Raw genomic sequence first — 22,214 nt, 5'->3', positions numbered from 1 at the left:
CCTTTCCTTATGTTGGGATCTGTGGACCACCACATTTGTGTTTGTGTGTGGACGCCATCTATATATCACATGTACAGTTGAGTGTTGGACATCAGGTTGTGTTCTTACTGCCCAACTGCTTTGTGTCTGAACCTAACAGGCATTATGCTGTGCCTGCAGGGTCGCCATGGGATAGTTTGCATACAGTTGTCATCATCCTTTCCTGCTGACCAAACAGTTGTATTGTCGTATAGTGTACTGGTGCAGTACTTTCACTGTGGTGGACAGTATAATCGGTTTCAGTCCTATCACTGCTTGTAATATTTATAGTGAGCACACCAGACTGGTTGAGGGCCAGTTGTGCAGATATGACCATGTTGCATTTTGTTCAGATATGGACAGCATAGTACATGATTGTCCGACATTGTTAATGTATTCCACAACTTGTGTGGACAGTGACAAACAATGGCCATGTGCCCTAGTCCATTTGTAATGCTAGTCAGAGAGTGTTTGTCCTTCAACACACATTTACTGGTGTTTGCCATGACATATGTCACGGTTAGTGTGCTGTGCCTCTGTCTACCCGTGACATACAGGTGATATCCAGGGTACACCTACCATCTCCCATCCAGTCATCATGATTCCTCTGGATGACAGTCACTGAGGGACTCCTGGATATCCTGTAGTGGGAGTTTAGTCGTGAGTGGAGTGAGCTTCTGGGTTATGGACCAATCGGTACAGCATGTCCTGTTTATGTCTGTGCTGGGGTTCAGGCCTGTCAGCTGCATAGGTCACCAGCATTCAGTGTTTACATGGTGCCAAATGTCCATTGATACCAGGTTGGTCATGGCTCTATACATCAGGCACAGTTCACCTCCAGCCAGGCAGTATGGCACTGTGTGGAGCTGCAGTTTCTTTAATCAGGCGACACATGGCATCTGTTACAGCTCTGCGATCCTCCTGGTGGGGTATTTGTGTGGTCTTTCCAGTTGCTGCAGGTGTCTGCTATGGTACATCCCTGAAGGGCCATTGTACACAATTGTGAGGCTGCTGATGGATGACTGGAGAGGCACATTGACCTACCCTAACCAAGCTGTGCTTACCTTCATGATTAGGTGGGTATATGGTATGTTTCTGTAACCACTACAGACACATGGTTGTCACATGCAGGATATCTATCACCTTGTGTCCCCAGGTCTCTTATTGCTCCTGATGTACTTACTGGGTTAACACCTATGTGGTAATTTCTGGCCATGTACTGTGTTTCCACAGGGGTTGACTATACACTATTCTGCATTTAGCTTGTTGACATGGCTGTGGCACCACTTGTCTGTTTCTATGTGTGCCTTTTGTAGGTTGCTTGTGTCAGCTGGAGGGTCCGATATGGTGGGCAGTTTGTAGTCCTCTGCGAACCTGTTCAGACAGAGTCCTTCCATGTTGGCCTGTACCTATGTGACATATATAGCATACAAGAGAGGTCCCAGGACCATGCCTTGTGGGATGCCAGTTGTACCTGGTTTGCAGTCTGCCATGGCTGCAGCATGTCTGACCAGGTCAGTTCTGTCCTTGAGCTGGTTTGCAACCCATCTACTTGCATAGGGGTTTATAGTTAGGCTGGTGAGCTTATCTGTACCGCCAACTAGGGTATTGTATGGAAGGGTTTAGCAAGGTCCAGATAGGCTGTGTGATCCACATTCCCCACATCAATGGCCTTGGTGCACATTTCACATGAGTCAGACATGTGTAAGGGGCAGGATCTGCCCTATGACAGCCACACTGGGTAGGGTCCAATGTCTGTAGGTACCCAATCTCGTTATTCATGGGATCCATGATCATCCTCTCCATTACTTTGCCAACCTAGATAGTCGGGGTTGAGGGGTGATAGTTTGCAGTATCCATTCAGGCACCCCTTTGTGGTGTGGGACCACTGTTGCTGTACACTGCTCTTTGGGTACATATCCTGTGGTAGGACTGATAGTGCGCAGTACTGCTATTTGCTGTTCCATTCTTCTTACAGTACTTGTTGGACACAACCCAGGACACCATCTGGTACCATTGATGCTGTGTGCTGTGCTTTGTGGATGCTGGCTGTTACCTCAGCATCTGCAATGTCAGGGGGCCAGCACTCTCCTGGGATAGATATTTGGCAGTTAGGTGCTGGTGGGGAGTTTGGAAGGAATCTGTTCGGTAGGCTGTTGGCAATGTGTGTGGGTTTGGTGTATTGTTTGTGATATTAGAGTGCTGCAGAGCATATCTGTGGATTATCACCATGGTTCCTACCATCAGGTAGGACAGCTGTGTGATAATCCTTTGTGTCCTGCACAATTTGTATCATCATAGGTTCATAGGTTCATACTAGGCTATCTGCCCTGGCCTTGTTTGAGCATGGACAGACTGTGTGTGGGTCTCGGCACCCGTTGCAATGTGCATATTATGCCCACGTAGGGTTTACTTTATTAGATGTGACACAGGGATGGCCCCAGTGTACACCTACTATCTCCCATGCACTTCACCAGATTTCTCTTGTTGAGTTTGAGTGTGGAGCTCAGCCTATCATGGACTGGGATTCTGTTCCAGAGTGTCAGGAGCCTCTGGGTTATGGATCTGTCCCTCCAGCACATCCTATTAATCTATGTGTGGAGGTTCAGATATCTCACTGTGGTGTGTCTGCTGGATTTGGGGTTTCTGCAGTGGAGCATGTCCATTCATTCTGGATTGGACATGGCCTTGTACATCAGGCATACATCACCTCTGACTGGGCAGTATGCTTCTGAATTGGGCTGTGGTTTCTTCAGCCAGGCTGCAGATGTCCAATGTTTGGACCCTTTATCCTGTTGGTGAGGTACATTTGGGGTCTTTCTAACTGCTGCAGGTGTAAGGTAAGGTACATCCGAACTGGGGCATTGTTGTCACATATGGGCCTGATAAGGGAAGAGTATGGGGCACAGTGACCTCTCTAGCTCTACATGTGCATCCTTTCATATTAAGGTGGGCAATATAGCAGGTCTTCCTGGCCACCTTGGCAATGTGAGTGTCACATGACAGGTTACCATCCACTTGTGTCCCTAGGTCCCTGATTACTTCTTCCATACATAATGGATTGCCACCTATGTCATACTTTGTGTGTGCCTTGTTTGGTATTTGTTGAGACATTCATACTCTGCAGTGTCTTCAGGAAGGCTGGCTGGGGTACCTGGGTTTGTGTGTGTGGTCTGTAGCAGGCTTCAAACAGGTACACAGTTTGAGCCAGTGTTACTTGCCCGTGGATAGTCCATGCTGCTTCTTGCTGTGGTACCAACCTGGTGTGTGGTTACCCTTGATAATTACTGGTAGCCACACTCCTATTGTCGTGTGTTCCATGTTTTGGAGCTGTAGAGCATGGTATGAGGCATAACCTGGTAGTATTAGGGTGCTCTTCTGGGCCTTGACCCAGGTTTCTGTTACAGAACACATATTACCATTCTCCATGCTGTGGTGGGTTTGGTCTGCATGCACCTTGCAGGTTAGACTTCTGGCGTTGGGTAGCATTACGTCCAGGTTATTATCCCTTGTGCTACCTATGGTGGTGGGTTTGTGTTTCCAGACTTACCTATTCCAGGCACAGTGAGGGTGACAACAGCCTTTGCCAGTATCCACACAGCCAGGTGTGCTGGGTGCGTGCCATCCCTAGCAGGTGGGGCATCATGTCTTGCTCAGCATGTCAGCCCAGGCTGTCAGCCATGTGTTCCCCCTTGCTAACAGCAATACCTCAGCCAATTATTGTACTTGATCTTGTTGTCTTCATAGTGTGGCATCATGCTTGGTGAGGGTGAGATGTTAGGTAGGGTCTTCATGTTTGCATATACTAGATGGTGTTACATTGCTTAACACATGGCAATCATGCCTCAGGTGGTGCTGCAGGGCTGCCTCTGTCGGATGCACATACTACACTCCCTGTACATGTTTGAGAGCAGGTTGTGTCATGTTAGGCGTCCCTGTTACTATATGAGTGAGTCAGAGGGGTATCATTCCCAGGGTTCCTACTGAGCCAGTGTATGTGCTATGCATTGCCTCTTTGCCAAGGCCAGGGCATACTGGGCATGCCTCCTTCTGCCTACTGGGGCAGGCTCAGGTTGTTCCTCCTCTGAGTCACGCTCTGCCTGTGATGGCCTTGGCAATGGTGGGGGGCTGTTTGTCCCGGCCCTATGCTGGTCCTGCTGCAGCTGTTTTCGCAGAATCATATTATGTAGCATAGCACATACCATGACAATTTGGGTACATGTAGTTGGTGAGTACTGCAAGGCTCCACCAGATGTGTCCAGGCACCGGAACCATGACTTGAGCAGCCCAAACACACGCTCTATTACATTACGTGTTTGTGCGTGTGCCTCATTATGGCGTTCCTGTTCAGGTGTGTGTGCATTTCTGATGGGTGTCATCAGCCACGGCTCCAGTGCATATCCTGCATCCCCCACTAGGTGACCATGTGGGATGTCCCCATTGGCAAATGTCTGGTACAGCTGCATCAAATGCCAGATATGGGAATCATGGTAGCTCCCAGGGCAGCCAGCACACACATTCATTATTATGCCCTGGGCATCACACACGACCTGGCAGTTGATGGAGGGAAGCCCTTGTGGTTAATGTAGGCCCTACCCGCTCACCGGCTGGTGCTTTGATGCGTGTGCGTGCAGTCTATTGCACCCACTACCTCAGGGTATTCCGCTATTTGCTGGAAGAGACGATATTGCTGGCCAATACCTCACGGGCATTGGGGAAATATACATGCTCACCGACATGTGCTGACATGGCATCCAGGAACTGGTGCAGTACCCTGGAGGCTGATGCCTGTGATATCCCCATCATATCACCAGTTGGTCTCTGGAAGGTACCTGTTGCTAGTATTCTTAGGCCAACACATACCTTGGTTTCCACTGGGATGGGTTCCCCTCTGTTGGTTCTGTGTGTGAGGCGTGGCCTGCACAGCTCAACAATTTGCTGCAGGAGGTCTCTGTCCACTCTATAGCTCCACTATCTCCAGCTCATGTAACCCCTGGTAGGTGACCCTGGGCCTGTACACTCTTCTCCGTCTCCTCACTGTGGGTTGTCTGGCAGCATTTGCATTGTCACCACCCTCAGCAAGTCTCCTATGTCTCCTTATAACAGCTATGGCAGCCCCTAGCATGTTTGGTCTGAGTGCAGCTTTTTCAGTTTTCACTTCTACTAGCTTACTCCTGTCTTGCAGTGTCTCTTGAGAGAAACATACTGCAATGCTGTTTGCAGTGTTTTAAGTGCTGGGCTGGGCTTGTATTCTGCCTGTGTAATTGCCTGCTTCTAATTGTTTTCACCTGCTACCTCTACCAGTATTCCCTGCTAGTTTCCTACTATTTCTTCTGCTTCCTTTTTCCTCTCTGTTTCCTCAGGGGGGAGCAGCGTGCATACCAGCGAAAACACGCTCACAGTGGCTACCATGCGTGCACACATGCTTACACGGACTAGAATCTGCTTATTCGGGTTAAAACGCATGCACACCAGCGCAAACAGGTTTACAGATCTTTAAACAGGCTCCTACATGCTTACTCTGCCTTACACGCGCGCACTCTGTCTTACACACGCCTCTCAGCACGCATGCATGCACGTACAGCAAGAAACTTTGGTGTTGGCCACAGTGTACACCTTCCATTTCTTGACTTTCCCATGCTTATCTGTTGACACTCCTCTTTTTATGCTGTGTGATTGACATCTTTCACATACCACTTTGCTCCAATGAGCTTGATTTCTTCCTGACATTCCCCCCTGTGATGTCACCTATCTCCTACTCTGTTACTCCCCCTTATCTAACTCTTACACTACACGGAATGTGCTCATTTGCTATGTGACAGTGTGATTCACTATCCTACCACTCATTTACATAGGATTGCCTACTAATGCTTAGTTACATGTCTTACACTCAGCTTCCCCCCTTAGCAACCACTAGACGGTGGCCATGTTGTTTTTGGTCTGCTAGTCCCTGCATTGCAAATCCATGCATTACATAAAACCCACATTTGTGGGTTTCAAACCTTTATTTTTCTGTCTTATATAGCGCAGCCCATTTGCGCGGGGCTGCGCTGCATTTAAACCTCGCCGATCACCGAAAAAAAATTTATTTTATTTCATGTTTGCATCGGGTTACCATGCCAATGGCCACATATTTGGCCATTGGCATGCTGACTGCAACATTTGCACACTTTATTTGGAGCTGTCATGGCTCCATTGTGTTATTTGCAGTAACGTACTCAGTTGTCAACTGAGTACATTTCTGCACCTAACACGACTCTTACACGGGCTGGTTTCAGCTTCGTGGATCGCTAATCTAACTCATTTGCATGCCTTTCGGCTGCAAGTGAGGTGATTAGCATATCCACGCCCTGCCCATGTAAGAGTCTTTTTAGCTGGTCTCTTACATGGGATTTCGGGCTGTTCCTGGATCGCGATGGCTGCATGGAGTCTTACACTACTCTTAGACTCCGTGCAAGCCATTGTGAATCCTGCCCACCATCTTTAGTAACATAAGAAATGTCATCTTAAGTAATATAAGAAACATTTTAGTAACATAAGAAATAAAATCTTTAGTAACATAAGAAATGCCATCTTTAGTAACATAAGAAATGCCATCTTTAATAACATAAAATGCCATCTTTAGTAACATAAGAAATGCCATCTTTAGTAACATAAGAAATGTCATCTTTAGTAACATAAGAAATTACATCTTTAGTAACATAAGAAATGCCATCTTTAGTAACATATAAAATGCCATCTTTAGTAACATAAGAAATGCCATCTTTAGTAACATATAAAATGCCATCTTTAGTAACATAAGAAATACCATCTTTAGTAACATATAAAATGCCATCTTTAGTAACATAAGAAATGCCATCTTTAATAACAGAAGAAATGACACATTTAGTAACATAAGAAATGCCATCTTTAGTAACATAAGAAATGCCATCTTTAGTAACATAAGAAATGTCATCTTTAGTAACATAAGAAATGACATCTTTAGTAACCTAAAAGACACCATCTTTAATGACATAAGAAATGCCATCTTTAATGACATAAGAAATGCCATATTTAGTAACATAATAAATTACATCTTTAGCAACATAAGAAATGCCATCTTTAGTAACATAAGAAATGTCATATTTAGTAACATAAGAAATGCCATCTTTAGTAACATAAGAAATGTCATCTTTAGTAACATAAGAAATGCCATATTTAGTAACATAAGACATGTCTTTAGTAACATAAGAAATGCCAACTTTAGTAACATAAGAAATGTCATCTTTAGTAACATAAGAAATGACATATTTAGTAACATAAGAAATGTCATCTTTAGTAACATAAGAAATGCCATCTTTAGTAACATAAGAAATGTCATCTTTAGTAACATAAGAAATGCCATCTTTAATAACATAAGAAATTACATATTTAGTAACATAAGAAATGACATATTTAGTAACAAAAAATGCCATCTTTAATGACATAAGAAATGCCAGCTTTAGTAACATAAGAAATGACATCTTTAGTAACAAAAAATGCCATCTTTAATGACATAAGAAATGCCATCTTTAGTAACATAAGAAACACCATCTTTAATAACATAAGAACTGTAATCTTTAGTAACATAAGAAATGCCATCTTTAGTAACATAAGAAATGCCATCTTTAGTAACATAAGAAGTGCCATCTTTAATAACATCACATTGGATCTCATTCTTGCTGATACCTGTTTTGTGGTTATAACTACATTCGTACAATGGGTAGAAATGCATATGCAGCATAAATAAACTCACTTTACAGTAATTTTTTTCTGATGTCTTCTAAAACATATCTTCTTTTAGATCTAATGATGTGATAGCAATGCTGATTCTCCCATCTGACTTCATCTGAGTATTACAGTACCACCTCTGAAAACAATGTTCCTTACATGACCTAGTGCTGGCCGGGTTACATCTGTCATTCTGGTGAGTGCAGAGTACAGTCAGCTGTTAAAAATTATGATATAAATGATATTTTGTGGTATCCTGTTGGTTGCATTAATAAACCTAGATGCATTTTTCTCTGTTTTATAATTTCAAGAGCAATCATATAAGACATGACAGTAAAAGCATAATGTCTATTATAAAAGAAAATGTGCTTGCAACCATATAGTATAATAAAACAGAGATTACCAATTAGTTTATACTTATTTCTGATTAATAAAAACTTTCATTGTCAGTAGTTTCCATATTGTTGTGTCCGTGGATCGGGAGATGATACATATTACTGCAGTCTACAGAATTTGGTTTAACAAGGCCGAACATAGGCATAGAGAGTAACTACAATGTGGGTATAATGTGCATGCCCTAAGGGTGCATGTATGTGTTGCTATGAAGTTTATATTTAGTTTGGTGGATAGAAAAAAACAAAACTATGACAGATTCAGTAGTGCAGAGTCCACTTAATTGGATGAGTATGTTTTTAATACATAGACATATCTATTTAATTATCCACCCTAAAAACAACTGATGATCTTGATAAAATCTTTTCCTCTCAGAATAATAGAATTACTTACATGCCGGAAAGGAGGATTTACATAATTCTACTCACATGTAAATCTGTATCCGCTCACTTCCTGGATGTAATTTTTGATGTCTCCTTGACCACCGCCCATCTTACACTTGCATTCTTTAGTGTGCATAAAGTCTACCAGGCCAAGGACAACCACAAAGCATTCTTTAGCTGTGTCCACAACCTCAAAGGCAATACACAACTGTGTGCAGAGCTCATTGTAAATGGAGCCACCTATACTGAGCCAGAACATATAACAAACTTCCTTCAGGAAATATCATCAAATATAACTCCCCCTACTATCACTAAGGAACAGGTCCTTAATGCTCTCTCTAGAACCAAGAACACTGCATCAATGGGCCCAGACAATATCCAAGGATGCCTTCTAAATAGCATGAAACATGACCTATCAGGGCCTATGGAATTACTATTTAACTGTAGCCTCCAAACAGGCTTTGTGCCTCATGAATGCAGAAAGGCAACACTCATCCCTTTCTGCACAAAGGTGGGCCATCTACAGACCCTGGAAACTACAGACCCATAAGTCTCATAAGTCTTATATGTAAAGCCATGGAAAGAATTATCATGAAGATGATCAACAGCAATATAGTAAACCTCCAGACACTGTACTCAACCCAGTTTGATTTCATCAAGGGCAGATCATGCCTACTCAACCCGGTGTACATCTTAAACAAGGTCACCAAAGGAGTGGATGAGGGCTAATCATTTACAATGCCTTCCTTGACCTGGCCAAGGCATTTGATAGAATACTCCATGCGGGCATTGTTGACAAACTCACGAGGTTAGGTACAAACCCATATGTCACCCGGTGAATAGCCAACTGGCTCACAGACAGGACCCAGGAAGTTAGAATTGGGGAGTCTACCTCTACAAAGTGGCCAGTCACAAGTGTAGTCCCTCAGGGATCAGTCCTTGGACTGCTCCTTTTTGACATTTACTTCTCAGAAGTCAAGACCAATGTCAGTGGTCTCTGGCTTACTAAATTTGCAGATTATTGCAAATTAGGAGCTGTCATTTAATCTCACAGTGACACAAATGTTCTCCAGGAGGGGCTGACACAGACAAACAACTGGTGTCAGAGCCATGGACTAAAACTAAATGCCAAAAAATGCATAATAGTATCCTTCGGGAAGTCATCCATCTCTGTTAACTATCATATTGACAACACACCCCTTAGAGCTGACCCAGTACTGAAGAACATAGGGACACACATAGATAGTAATCTAGCCTTTGACCATCATGTGTTTATAGTGGTGAGGAAATCATTCTATGCTGCGCAACTTATAAACAAAGGTATGGCGTCTAAGTCCAAGGAAGTCATTCTTCTACTGTATTTGGCATTCATCAGACCTGTCACTGAGTATAATGCTCCCTTTGATATGTACCTAACCAGGCATATCCAACAATTGGAATGTCCACAGAGGTTCCTCACTATAACAATACAGGGTGTAAGTAAAATGTCCTATGCAGACCGCCTCAAGGACCTATCCCTGTATTCTGTTTCCTACAGTTTTTGAGGGGAGATCTATGCTTGGCATACAGGGCATTGCCAGACCTCACTCTGATGGACCTCTTGCATATCCACAAAACAGACACCACTAGAATTATGCACTCTAAAGACTTAAACCTTGCCTGTGATATAAATATGCCCTGCTGGAGAGATAGGTATATATCCCAGAGACTAAACTGTTTATGGAGCAGGCTCCCCATCCATGTGAAGCAGAGTTTCTCCCTAACCCAATTCAAGTGTGACTTGGACAGTTGGATGGGAAAATGGAAAGTCATCACTGGTTTGGCACCTATGTCTCTAATGGTCACAGGTAACCTGTAAATGGTTTATCTCCCAGGCCCATGTTTACACTTATCAAGGGTTTCAGAACTTGCCAGAGGTTTGGGATGAATGGCTAGGCTTAAAAAGACCATTGTGGTCATTAGCCTAGTACACACCTATGAACCTATAACCAATAATAATTTTCTTTGGAAAGAATAGACTTATAGAACCATGATGATTTATCCTTTATTCTGCAGCTGTAAATGGGTACTTGGCTGTATGGTCTAATTATAGAAAAAGTTCCGGTTTTGAGTACAATGTATCAGATGACTTTTAAGCTATTTTTTTTTAACTTAGATCTCTTTGGGCTAATGACAAATCAGTGAAAAGGCCCACAGAGCAGTGCTTTGTTGTGTTATAAGTTGTTACAGAGGTTAGAGAAGAAGGATACACAGCTTACCTAGTAAAATAAATAGACAGACTAACAAGGCCATATGATCCCTATGTGCTATACAATCCTTTTTTCCATATATATATATATATATATATATATATATATATGTGTGTGTGTGTGTGTTTGTGTATGTATGCGTATATATATATATATATATATATATATATATATATATATATATATATATATATATATAGATTCACTTTATAATCTCGAACTACTGAAATATCAAATTTCAGTATCTCGAGATTATAAAGCCGAAAACTCACAAACGCAAAAACCAAAACCGCGAAGTTCAAAACCGCTTACGTTAACAAAACACTACTCCACACATACAAACACAAATACACCTACCTCCCGACACTACAACAAAGCAAAACAACACACATAAACACAACACAACAAAACAAACACACACACCCACCCTTCCTATAAGCAGGGGCAAGCCCCCCACACCCCCGCTACTTATATATACTAACTCCGAGGTTGCACTAAACACCAAAAGACAGAAAACCCACCACCACACATTCTACACCCCCCCCTTGCACAAACAGACATCACATACATACAAACAACACCACTCTCAACACTGACACACTCACACTCTTACCTACCTACCCTAACCCACACCTAAAACTCCCCAATACACTCGCAAACACACAAACCCTCCCCAAAACCCTTAAAAAACATAACATTTACCTAATGCACTATCAGTACCACGGGTTTGATATTTCTGGGTTCGACATTCTGCACTTTCGCACAACTGCAGATTCGACACTTTGGTCTCAAGATACTGAAATTCGACATTTCAGTATTTCGAGATTACAAAGTGTTTCCATATTTATATGTGTATGTATGTATATACATATATATATATATATATATATATATATATATATATATATATATATATATATATATATATTGTTCTTTTGGCTTTTCCCAGTTAAGTTAGGGGTCGCCACAGCGGAACTCCGATCCGCTAATGATTGGCAGTAGATTTTTATGATGCTGAGGTGCCATCTCAATGCCCAACCTTCAACAAAGGCACGCCCATTTACGCATGTCTTTCAAATGCAACTCGACTGCGGGGAGGATATGCAGACTCCACACAGAAGGCGCTCCAGTCAAGATATACATGTATAAAATTGTAGCTTGCTACAGATATATACATACAAATATATACATATATACAAATTATAGCTTGCTACAGATCCCCCACCATGTCCTAGGATTCCCACTCCTCTTTTCTTGATGTACTGGAAAATATTAGGGTTCAACCAAACACCCTAATAATGGGCGACTTCAACTACTCCACCATTAACTGGGAAAACTACTCGTGTACCAACTCCTTAGCTCAACGCTTTCTGGAATTCATAAACTCCAATGCCCTGGATCAACTTATCCACACCCCCACTATGGGCAACAATATCCTAGACCTAATCATTACCAACATGAGTGACCGGAGTTCCACACCTGCAGTCAACTCCTCGTTGGTCCGATCCGACCATAAGCTAATCACCCTTGATATTCACATCCCGACCCCATGCCCCATTAAGGAAACCACGGTAAAAAATTTCTCCAAAGCCAATTTCATGCTTCTTAAGACAGAAGTGGTGAACTTCATGACACCCATGCAGATGGACAATACAGTTAAAACTGCTGAATCCTACACAAATGCACTCTATAAGCACTTACACGAGTGCATGGATCATGCTATCCCAAACAGAACCAAGACGCTATCCTCCAAAAAAAGGAAGCCAATCTGGTGGTCCCCTGCCATAAACAAACTATACAACAGAAGGAAGAAACTGTTGCAAAATATAGAGTAAAATCCCATGAGTGGAGGAGCTCCCTGGTCAGCCTCAGTAAGAAGCTGAGATCCCTTATAAGATCCTCCAAAGCTAGCTATGAAAGCAAAATTGGCACTAATTCTAAGGACAACCGCAAAGCATTCTATAGCCATGTCAATAATCTCGATGGCAACATCCATATCTGCTCTGAGTTACAGCACAATGGCACAAAAATTACTGAACCAACTGATATTGCCAACATCCTGGCAGATAGCTTCAGTGCTAACTTTACCCCCCTCCTCCTAAAAATCCCATATCTATACAGGAAGAATGCAGAGTCCCTGTAATTACAACTACGCAGGTAAAAGCTGCACTCTCTGAAGCCAAAAACACAGCATCCATGGGATGGGACAACATCCCAGGCTGTGTTTTACACAAACTTCAGAACAAACTGGCTCCCCACTTAAGCACCATGTTCAATAATAGCCTCACATCAGGCTTTGTGCTGACTGAATGGTGCACAGCAACAGTTATCCCACTCCACAAAGGGAGAGCCACCACTGATCCCGGGAACTATCGCCCTATTAGCCTGACGAGTCTGGTCTGCAAGGCCATGGAACGTATCATCATAGAACTCATAAACAAAGACATTGGTAACCTCCAAACTCTGGATCCCAGCCAGTTCGGATTTGTGAAAGGCAGATCATGCCTCCTGACCTGATCGACTTCTTTGAGGCAGTCACCAAAGCCATAGATGAGGGTAACATGGTTCACACAGCCTATCTTGACCTCGCCAAGGCTTTCAACACCATCCCCCATTCTGGAATTATAGTCAAACACACTAAACTAGGTATAAATCCCTATGTCACAAGATGGGTTGCCAACTGGTACACTGACAGAACCCACACTGTAAATGTTGCAGACTCCAAATCTGACCTCAAACCAGTGACAAGTGGAGTAACACAGGGTTCAGTCCTGGGACTTCTCCTGTTTGGTATCTACTTCTCTGAAGTACAGGCTAACACAGAAGGTCTCTGGCTAACGAAGTTCGCAGATGACTGCAAACTAGGAGCCATAGTCAAGTCCCCAAATGATGTGGACATCCTACTGAAGGGCCTCACTGAGACAGATGCCTGGTATCAGAGCCATGGCCTGAAGCTCAACGCCAAAAAGTGCAGTGTCATCCCCTTTGGTAAAAACTCTGTACCCATGAACTACCACATAGGCAGCAATCTACTTAACACTGAATGTGTGATAAGAGACCTTGGGACCCAGGTGGACAGTAGTCTTTCCTTTGATAATCACATCACCACAGTAGTCAGGAAGTCCTTCTATGTGGCACACCTCATCATAAAAGGGTTCTCATCCAGGAAAAAAAAGGTCATTGTTCCCTTCTACTCATCATTCATTAGACCCATTATAGAGTATAACACCCCTTTTGGAATGTACCTCACACGACATCTGCAGCAGCTGGAAAGGCCACAGAAGTACCTCACAAAGAGGATTGCTGGCTTCAAACAAATGCCCGACACTGACCATCTCAAAAAACTCCAGCTTTACTCTGTAGCATATCGCCTACTCTGAGGTGATCTCTGCCTAACATGTAAAGCTATATCAAACCCAGAGCTGTTGGACATGCTACACCTAAAGAAATCCCAATCCCTCCAAGCTACACACTCTAGGGACCTAAACCTTGTCACCACAATAAACAGGACATGCTGGAGGGATAGATTCCTGTCCCAGAGACTTCCCATACTCTTGAACAGGCTACCCATCTATGTCAAGCAAAGTTCTTCATTAGCACTCTTCAAGAAAAATCTTGATGAGTGGATGGGAAATAGGAAATACACCCCGGGGATCACTTCTGTGTCTCTGCTCGACAGTGGCACAGGAAAATAACTTTCTTGGGTGGCGTAAGCCAGAGAAACTTGTTGGCTAGGCTTATGTAGGCCCTTGGGCCGATAGCCTAGTACCTACCTATGAACCTATATATATATATATATATATATATATATATATATATATATATATATATATATATATATGTATATGTGTGTGTGTGTGTGTGTGTGTGTATATATATATATATATATATATATATATATATATATTGCTTTAGTTACATTGTACATTATGATATGTACAGCATAGTACAATGACATTCCTAATGCAGATCCAGAGCTGTAGGTTTTGTATAATATGTTGCCATGAGCATGTCTCATAACTTCCATGTGGTCTGAAATTTTGAGGATTAGCTGCTGCCCATTTCATATTTGGAATAAAGAAACTGAAAATTCTGAGGTCTATTTGACATAATATTTACAATCTTTTTCTATGCTGCAATGGGATTTACAACATCTATCTATTCTGTAACTGGTAATGTTATGTAGCATAAATGCATATTAAAGACCAATTGAAAGGTAGAAATATAATCAGAAGACAGATACATATTTACTGCCTGTTTAAACATCATAGTAACTTGCTGGTCTGTACTCCCCCCATTTCTTCCCTGATACCACATTCCTGTTGCATACCTTTTCACTATCACTGCATGTACAGACAACCCAGCATAAGCTTTGTCTGTCTGTCCTTGTAGCTTTGTTATCAAATATCAAAGATCATGCAGCCATACTTAGTAAACATTAAGGAGATTACTTTTTTCAAATAACCCTACATTCAGCCTATCTGCGACTAAAGCTGTCCTGTTGAGTGCAAGTATATGTGGTCAGGACTGAGAAGTCCATTTGGGCATGCTGCATTGCTGGCAGCAATGGGTTCGTTATTCCTCACTAAAGAGATCAAACTTTTGTCATGCGACTGTCCATTTTACTGTGAAGGGTTATAGCAAACCTGTTACTGCACTGACATTTTTACTTCATCCTAACTACAAGCTCACAGTTATTAGGTGTGCCTTTCCCTCATTTTCATGCAGGAGTTTTCCATTCCCTCTATGTTTCCTTACAACCGATTCTATAACTGAGCTCTGTGCTAGAAAGTTGCACATTTTGCCTCTGGGCAAGCATGGTATATACATCATCGCACTGCACTTGCTCTTTTGCATTGGCCTCAGTAAATTTCATACCTAAATATATCTAATAATACCACTTCCAGAGACAACTCCCAGGTTCCACATTGCAAACAAAAGTAATCTATTCACCTATAATACTGATTCTCCCTCACTGCCAAACACTTCCAAACAAAGTAATAGCCCTCTTCCATAGAAGTAATGCATCTGTCTGCTGCATCTGCCTTCTGGAGGGCTAGGCAGTGATAGGAACAGTGAGAAAACAATGTGAAGCGCTGTTCCATGGAATAGCACACTGGTTGACATAGTATGTAATCTTTCTCCTTGATGGAGGCTGGAAACAGTGCCACATGCAGTATTTAAGTGATTATGCATGAGTAAAGATATGTACTCTCCAACACAATGGTATCACTCACTGTATTGCCACCCATTAACCCAAGGGTCATAAGGGGATAAAATACATAAACAGAACAAATCTGTTTTCCTGTTTTACCTTAATTCTATATTTTGTTTCTGGCTAGCAAACAGATGAATGCCAAAAGTTAGGCTAAGTGGTGGTTAGCAGTGCCCAAGGTTACTGAGTACAGGCCAGACTTCCAAGATGGATTAATGAGTAACAGTTGTTTCTAGCTCTCCCAGTGTAAAAACAGAAACTCAGCAGAGAAGGCCAGTAGACTTGTGTTTATGGGTAAATTTCAATAACTAGCTAGTAAGTGCACTGCCTGGATGCCAGGAATAAAGTAATACAGAACACATGGAAAAATCAGCTACACAAAGTGAGGAAGCAACACTGACTGGGGAAATTTCTGTTCAGTAAAAAGCAATGCAGTGTTCAGACATGACTTCCAATAATCTACAGGAAGATATCAGAGAACTGCAAACAGACCTGCTTAAAATAAACAAAACACTGATGGAGTATATCAACACAAACAAGAAAAGGCTGGAAAGAATGGAAGAAGCTTTAAACAGATATGTAGATGAGATGGTAAAGCTGCAAAAATCAGAGGTCAAAATGAGGAAAAGGCTGGCTGAATTTGAAACTGCTCACGAAAGAGATGTTTCAAAAAATAACAGAATTAAAGGACAGAGCATGTAGGGAAACCTGAGAGTTTCAGCTATACCAGTGAAGCTGGGAGGAACAGACTGCATTATTTTTATAAAAGCATAAATAAGCAACAGGACTGGTATTCCACAGCAGGAGTTGTTAGTTGAACAGATAACAGCAAAAATTATAAAACAAGGAGCAGATTTCAACAGACCATCACACACTTTATTAAAATGACTGTATAAAATTGTTAGCACTTTTGGGATAAACCTTCTTCAGATGTTCTGAAGATGGTCTAAAAAAGGGTTATTCTGAAAGCGCTAACAATTTTATACAGTCATTTTAATAAAGTTTGTGACTGTTGTACTCTGCTCCTTGTTTTATCGTTTTTGCTGTTAGCTGTTTGGAAGAGCAGTGTTCTTAAGAGAAGGGAGAGTTATTTCATTTATTGAGTTGTTAGTTGAAAGGGAACATTGTGTGTATGCTCCAAACCTGGCTATAAGACAGTAACATAGACCTTTAATAGTAACAATGCAATTTTACCAGCAGAAGGAGTTGATTCTGACAGAACTGTGACAGAAGGACAAAGTACTAAAAGTGGGAGACAGCAAAGTGTTTGTGGAGAATGATTACTCATTCTACACCAGACAGAAGAGCAGCAAAATTATTCCAATATTCAGGGAATGTTGAGATGCAGGTGTGAGATTCAAACTGCTGTGCCCAGCTGTCTTCAAGCTATTCTTCCCTGGAGGGACAAAATCATTTTTTGATGAAGTACATAATAAGGAAGAAATACAAAAGTTTGTCCAACAAAAAAGTAAGCTGTGAAACAGAAGGAAATTCTGCTTCTTGTTCTTGTGGTAATAAAGACCACAGAGGGACTGTACCTTTGAAACATTTTCAAAATTTTCTGTGGGAAATGTTGAAGAGAAGGAAGGGAGCATAAGAGTTGACTAGAAGAATCAAGAGTACATGAAAATTAAGCAGAGACAGGATTTCAGAGATGAACAGTAATAAAAGTAGTAACTTAATATGGGATTACAATGCAATTATTATTTTTATGAAATACAACAGAACAAGAAAATCTGGAAATATTGGACTTTTTCAGTATTTGTTGGACTTGTGGGGAACTGTAAAGCACATGTCCTACTTCATGTCATTAATGTTCAGAAACGTGCTCTGGGGAGGGAAAAATGAGGGAGAAATTTAACTGTAAATAAAGATTTTCTTATCTTAAATAGTATCAATTTGGAGGCATGTGGTTTTCTTTACATGCTATAAAGTTTTTTTTCAATTATTTGTAAGTGTAATGGGGAATGTAAACAGGTGCTGCTGTTTTCTTTCTTTCTTTCTTTCTTTCTTTCTTTCTTTCTTTCTTTCTTTCTCCCTTCTTCTCTCTTTCTTCTTGTTCAGTTTTAAGAAATATAGGCACTGCAATGTAAAAAAAAAATGCCTGGTTAAAAAGCATGATAAAAGAAAAATTAATGTGCTTTTTCTCATTTTTGCATGGGGGAATGACTGGATTAAAGACCTTAAATTGATGTAGTGACAAATCTTAAGAGAAAGCAAGTAAATGAAAAAGAACATTGAATATTAAGAGGGTTTTTCTAGCAAATATACACATGCTCAGTAACAGTTCATAGGTTCATAAGTTGGTACTAGGCTAATGGCCCTAGGGCCTATACAAGCCTAGCCATAACAATTCCCTGGCTATTTTCTTCCCACAATATTTACTTCCCTGGGCCCCTGTCTAGCAGGGCGACTGACATGATCCCCGGGATGAATTTCTTATCTCCCATCCAATTGTCAAGGTTCCTTTTGAAGAGGGCCAAAGAGGCACTCTGCTTGACATGTATGGGCAGTCTATTCCAGAGTCTGGGGAGTCTCTGGGTCATGAACCTTTCCCTCCAGCATGTTTTGTTCTTTGTGATTTCAAGGTTTAGATTCCTGGAACATGTGGCTCTGAGGGATTGGGATTTCTTTAAGTGTAGCATGTCCAACAGTTGTGGGTTTGACATGGCCTTGTATGTTAAGCAGAGATCGCCTCTGAGTAGACGATATGTGACAGAGTATAGCTGGAGTTTTTCTAGATGGTCAGTATAGGGCATCTGCTTTAGGCCTGTGATTCTTTTAATGAGGTATTTTTGTGGCCTTTCCAGTTGTTGCAGATGTCTTGAGAGGTACATACTAAACGGGGCATTGTATTCCATAATGGGTTTAATGAGTGATGAGTACAGGATGAAAAGCCCTCAGTGATGAGGTGTGCCACATAGAAGGATTTCCTGACTGTTGTGGCGATGTGGTTATCAAAGGTGAGACCACTGTCCACCTGTGTCCCTAAGTCTCTTATCACACTTTTGGTGTTTAGTGTACTGCCACCTATGTGGTAATTCATGGGTACATGTTTTTTCCCAAAGGGGATAACTATACATTTCTTGGCATTGAGCTTGAGCCCATGGCTCTGGCACCAAGCATCTGTTTCTGTAACGCCCTTTTGTAGAATATCCACATAATTTGGGGATTCAATAATGGCTCCCAGTTTGCAGTCATCTGTGAACTTTGTTAGCCAGAGTCCCTTAGTGTTGGCCTGTACTTCAGAGAAGTAGATGCCAAACAAGAGAGGTCCCAGGACTGAACCCTGAGGTACTCCACTTGTCACTTGTCGGGAGCTGGATTTGGAGTCTCTACTTTTACAGTGTGGGTTCTGTCAGTAAGTCAGTTGGCAACCTATCAAGTGCTGTAGGGATTAATGCCCAGCTTAGGAAGTTTATCTATGATTCCAGAGTGGGAATGGTGTTGAAGGCCTTGTCAAGGTCCAGATAGCCTGTGTGGACTGCCTTACCATCATCCACAGCTCTGGAGACTGATTTGAAGAAGTCATTGAGGTTCAGGAGACAAGATCGGCCCTTCATGAACCCACACTGGGTGGGGACCAGTGTTTGAAGGTTGCCAATGTCTTTGTTTATAAGTTCCATGATAATACGTTCCATGGCCCTGCAGATCAGGCTCATCAGACTGATGGGGTGGTAGTTCCCAGGATCCAAGGTGGATCCCCCTTGTGGAGTGGGATAACTTTAACTGTGCACCACTCGGTAAGTATGAAGCCTGAGGTGAGGCTATGATTAAACATGACACTTAGGTGAGGTGCCAGTTCATTTTATAGTTCATGTAGTACACAGTCCGGGATGTCGACTGGTCCCATGGATGCTGTATTCTTAGCTTTGGAGAGTGCAGTATTTACCTGTGTGGCCGTTATTACCAGAATTTGGCAATCTTTCCGTATTGAGATCGGCCATTTAGGGGGTAAGAGGGGGGGTGAAGTTGGCACTGAATTGATCTGCCAGGAAATTGGCAATATCCCTAGGATCCATATATTTAATGCCATTCTGTTGTAGCTCAGAGCAGATCTGAGCATTGCTGTTTAGATTCTTGACATCTGCAGCTGATTTTTATGTTTCCATGGAAACAATTTGATAAAGGGAAACTGGCTGCCTGGTTCTCATGTCTCCATGGAGACAATCTGATAAAGAGAAACTAGCCATAGTCTGGTGGAGGGTGATTGGCTGGGAAAAAAAAGAAAAGAGAAATTGGCTAGGAGATAATGTTCTCTGAAAGCATTCAGGGGTTGTTGGAGGTAGATAATGTTTTCTGAAAGCATTTAGGGGCTTTCCCAAGGTAGTTAATGTTCTCTGAAAACATTCAGGGGTTTTCCCAGCTGGGAGAGCTATAAAGATGAGACAAAAACCAATCAGCACTTAGTAGAAACACAGGCTGCACCATGCTTCTTAGCATGGATAACCTTTCTTTTAGGTTAACTCAAGTCTATGAGTGTGGCTGTCAGTTTGGGACTTTTGTTCCTATTAAGAGGATGAAACTTCAATTTTTGAAGGTGTACATAGTTTTATATGTTACTGAAAACAAGTAAATAAAACGAACAAACTACGAAAAATGAATGCTGGCAGTCCAATAACAGAAAGCTATATTTATTACTGTAAAGCATTTTCATTTGCATAAAATAGTAAACTTTTTCAGACATAGACTAAAACATTCAATGAGCTTCTTAAATAGTTAAAATTGGCACAATTCAACTAAAAATAATGATGTCATCAGCCATGCTAAACTCCAACCTATTACTTAAAATACAAACTTAATATACATTCATTATTTCTCCTCATAAACTGTATAAGTGTAAAGTATAAAAACATATAAATCATGAAAGTCAAACATTCAGTAAATGAAATTATACATTATACCAATGCACCAGTGAAAAATGGAACCTATGTTATTAACAGATGGAAAAAAAAAATATATATATATATATATATATATATATGTATATAAAAAATGTATATAATATAAATATACATAAATATATATATATATATATATATATATATATATATATATATATGTGCAAACAATTTATATAAAAAATTATTAATTATGCAACATATTTACTGAATTTAATAGCTCTATCTACCTCTTCTTTTTTTGTTTTTTCTGGTTAGGGGTCACCACAGCGGATCACTTGTCTGCTCATAATTGGCAGTGGAGTTTTATGGTGTCGAGTTGCCATCTGGTGCCCAACATTCTACAGAAGGCACACACACATGCACTCATGCCTAGGGCCAATTTAGAGTATCCAGTCCAACGACAACATGTCTTTGGTATGTGGGAGGAAACTGGAGCACCCGGAGAAAATCCACGTGACCACAAGGAGGACATGCAGACTCTGCACAGAAAGCACCTCAGCCGAGAATTGAACCAGAGAACCTCTTGCTGTGAGGCTGCAATGCTAACCGCTGCACCACCGTGGCCACCCATTCTTATATATCCAATGTATCTTTTAAATTATATATTTTAAAGCACTTTCATGTTTTAAAGCACTTTTTATATTATCTAAAAGTGTTTTTATGTATGTACCTTTAAAGAAGGATGATCTAACTTAACTTAATTAACTGATTGACTATACCAGGAGTATTTAAATGGAACTGCTGTTCTGTAAATACGTCTGAGGAAGCAGTGGGATACACTGTGAAAGCATTTACATTTTTCTAGTGTTTTATTCAGTACTTTTTCGAATAAAAGGACTTCTTATTCAAGCAGTTTTTGTAGTGCCGTTGTTTTGCTACACACCTTTCTGTTGGATTTTATCTGTATTTACTTGGGTGTGGCAGGCATTAATCCAGTTTCACCGGTGAGTTGTTTTTCTGTTTGATAATGTATAATTTAATTTATTGAATGTTTGATTTTCATGATTTTTATGTTTTTATATTTTACACTTATACAGTTTATGAGGAGAAATAATGAATGTATATTAGGTTTGTATTTTAAGTAATAGGTTGGAGTTTAGCATGGCTGATGACATCATTTCCTTTAGTAGAATGGTGCCAATTTTAACTATTTAAGAAACTCATTGAATGTTTTAGTCTATGTCTGAAGAAGTTTACTTCTTCTTCTTCTTCTTTCGGCTTTCCCCGGTTGGGGTCGCCACAGTGGATCAACTGTCCGCTCATGATTGGCGGTGGAGTTTTTCAGTGTCAAGTTGCCAGCCCG

At 41.3% G+C, this 22,214-nt stretch overlaps 1 protein-coding gene across 3 annotated transcripts in view; it reads left to right on the top strand.

Annotated features, from left to right (window-relative positions):
- The window catches only part of LOC122804862, a 1,319,203-nt gene that overhangs the window by 814,897 nt on the left and 482,092 nt on the right, over positions 1-22,214 (top strand). For 2 of the 3 annotated variants that reach the window (XM_044075030.1, XM_044075028.1), the window contains one exon: positions 7,841-7,963. The exons of the other annotated variant lie outside the window; for it this stretch is intronic. The gene's annotated coding sequence lies outside the window, so the exon portion shown is untranslated. The remainder of the gene's footprint in view (positions 1-7,840; positions 7,964-22,214) is intronic. 3 annotated transcript variants of the gene reach the window in all.

Source organism: Protopterus annectens, chromosome 6.part0, assembly GCF_019279795.1.
Source record: "Protopterus annectens isolate FY-2018-M chromosome 6.part0, PAN1.0, whole genome shotgun sequence".
In the NCBI taxonomy this organism is placed as follows: domain Eukaryota; kingdom Metazoa; phylum Chordata; order Ceratodontiformes; family Protopteridae; genus Protopterus; species Protopterus annectens.
The sequence above is the reverse complement of the archived record's forward strand: the minus strand, read 5'-3'. Positions and strand labels throughout refer to the sequence as shown.